We start from the raw sequence: 3,100 nt of genomic DNA, 5'->3' as shown, positions 1-3,100 counted from the left end.
CGTCACGCCTCCACCCCCCCCCCCCTCTCTCTCTCTCTCCCCCTCTCCCTCCTCTCTCTCTCTCTCTCTCTCTCTCTCTCTCTCTCTCTCTCTCTCTCTTCTCTCTCTCTCTCTCTCTCTTCTCTCTCTCTCTCTCTCTCTCTCTCTCTCTTTCTCGCTCTCTCTCTCTCTCTCTCTCTCTCTCTCTCTCTCTCCTCTCTCTCTCTCTCTCCTCTGCTCTCTTCTTTCTCTTTCTCTCCTCTCTCTCTCTCTCTCATCTCTCTCTCCCATATCTCCTATCTCCTATCTCGCTCTCCTTCTCTTACAACTATATTAATTATTATTAATTATTGCAATTACTATTATTATATTTAATCATTTTATATCTCTTATTAATTATTCGAATATATTATCATTATTATTAATAAATTAAATTGAATAATAATGTATGATAATAATCCTTTCGAGAGAGAGAGAGAGAGAGAGAGAGAGAGAGAGAGAGAGAGAGAGAGAGAGAGTATAGGGTGAAGGAAAAAACGGAGTCGGGCTTGGGTGAGGCGACATGCCTCTTATATAGCTGTCGTGCCTCCTTATACCAAATAATTAAGCCACCTTTTTTGAGCCGTTGTCTGACAAAGGGTTCTTTGCGACGGTGGAGCCATCTGGTGGCGGATCCGTGCTGCTTTCTCCAGGTTCCTCCAACGTTACCTCGTGTGGATGACGAGACTGTTGTGACTGCAACACACGGGGATACTGTTAGATCTAGAAATTCTAGATATCTATATATGTTAGATATCTACCTTTATGTCTCCACCTCTCTCACCCTCCCTCTAACACACAGACGCGCACACGCGCGCACGCACGCACGCACGCACACACTGTTTCACCCCTCTCTCCATCTCTCTGTTTCTGCGTCTTTCTCTCAACTCCCTATGTTTCTGGGATTTGTGTCTGTCTCAGTCCTTTCCCTCTAGCCATAACGCTGCCTCTGTCTCTGTTTCTGCCTATTGTACTCCCATTGTTCTCGTACCACATTATCTCTCCATTTACCTTGCAACCCTACACCATCCCAACACAATACCTCTCTATTTCCTGCCTCTTCATGATAAAGCTGTCATTAGGAAATTGTGCCGCGAGTGATAGAAGTTTGTTTGTCTGTCATTATCCTATGCTGTAACCCACAGGCACAGAGGGTAGGGTGTTATTCACTCTCCCCTTCTCTCTCTCTCTCTCTCTATACATAGAGCTATGATAGATGACGAGCTTAACGCCAGAAACGCATATAAGGAGACGTTGAAAATATCACATGCTTTACACGAACATACCTCCGATCGCGAAATTTCGATTGTCAGTTCCAGAACAATTGCAAACGTGTATATTTGAGATAATTTCAAAGGTTATTCGGTAGTTAGGTAAGTTTATCTTTTCGGTGAAGGGAAAGGATCTGGCATTTAGGTGCTCTCAGGCACTCTTACGGCAGTTTGACCGTCAGAAGTCATAACCGACAGGTATGGTTAGCTTACAACACGCGCGCGCGCACGCACGCACGCACTCACGCACGCACGCACGCACGCATGTCTATAGGTCCCTTTTCAATATTCGGTCTATCGGACCTTCGGTCTATAGGTCCCTTTTCAATATTCGGTCTATCGGACCTTCGGTCTATCGGCCCTTCGGTCTATAGGGCGGCCCCCGTGTCGGTGCATGCGTATGGGTGTGTATGTGATGTGTGCCCTCGCACGCGTACGTGTGCACGCGCGGGTGGGTGCGCGCGTGTGTATTATGCTATACAAGCGTATATCTATTATCAGGAGTAAATAATCACAAATTATTTACACCTGATTATTATTCACAGATTAATTACTCCTGATGGATAATATCAAGAGCGTATAAAGAAGAAGCGCGTACAACGGTGAAATGGTGAAACCATGTTGCAGTATTAGTCGAATTAAGAAACTGCCTGTTTTATTTTGACGATTCTTTGCGGTATTATTGATCAGCTGTCCTACCTTGTTAATATAAAACAAACCGCTTGTCCCTACGATGCTCCTACGCTGAGTTAATGAGCGGTGTTAGTTTATTAATTCGACTAATACTGCAACATGGTTTCAGCATGTCACTGTTAATTTGTACGCTCTCCTTCATTATACGCTCTTGATATTATTCAAGAAAAAAAACAGTATAAATAGTACGAAAGAAAAGTAATGAAAAAATGTATATTATTCAAGATATTATTCAAGAGAAAAAACTGTATACATAGTACGAAAGAAAAGTAATGAAAATAATGAAGGAAGTGCAGTCTAAAGATGGATTTATACAATCAACTTTTTGCTGATAAATTTGTCAATTATTCGACCGAAAATCGGCAGTGTAAACGTAAAAGCCTCGCACGCAACTGGCGAAGTGCCTACTGGCGAACTGCCTACTACTGCCTTCAACCAGTTGCGAGATTAGAACATGTTCTATTTTTGCAAATTTTTGTCAGCGATTTTTTTGCCATCGGCGCCACGCTGGCGCGAATTAATACGTGCAAAAATTCGTATCGACGTCGCCCCGCGCGTACATTGCGGGTCAAATGTTGAAACGTTTGCCGACTCGCGGCCGATAACGCAAAATCTTTGAACATCTGATAGAGAGGTTGATAGAACGCTGAAAACTGATCAGCTCGTTGATTTTCCCATAGTGTAAACCCAGCTTTAGCTGGAGTGAGGTAAACAATAAAGGTGTATAATGACATGTAAGTATAATATGTTAATGTATGTACACATTCAATAATTAAGCTCGATAGCAAACACTGCCTTCTACTGCGCGTGTCTAAGTGAACATTATCCACCGTTTTACGTATAGTAATAATAAACAATATCATTGTTTATGATATAAATTTTTATAGTATTTTTAAACGGACCCAATTCATCGTATATTACCATTATAAAACACTCACTTACTCTCACTACACTATGTAGTATGTAATATCTACTATATAATAGTAGAAAGAGCCGAAGTGTCGTTTTCCGTATCTCCTCCGAAACCGTGCCGCGTATTCTCACGCGAATCGAGCTGGGGCCCCTTCTGGACGTCCCGAATAGATTCCGCTACGTTAGAACGCGATTTTTCGAAGGTA

The sequence above is a fragment of the Priapulus caudatus genome, unplaced genomic scaffold, assembly GCF_000485595.1.
Source record: "Priapulus caudatus unplaced genomic scaffold, Priapulus_caudatus-5.0.1 Scaffold856, whole genome shotgun sequence".
In the NCBI taxonomy this organism is placed as follows: Eukaryota; Metazoa; Priapulida; class Priapulimorpha; order Priapulimorphida; family Priapulidae; genus Priapulus; species Priapulus caudatus.
This window is presented reverse-complemented; position numbering follows the sequence as displayed.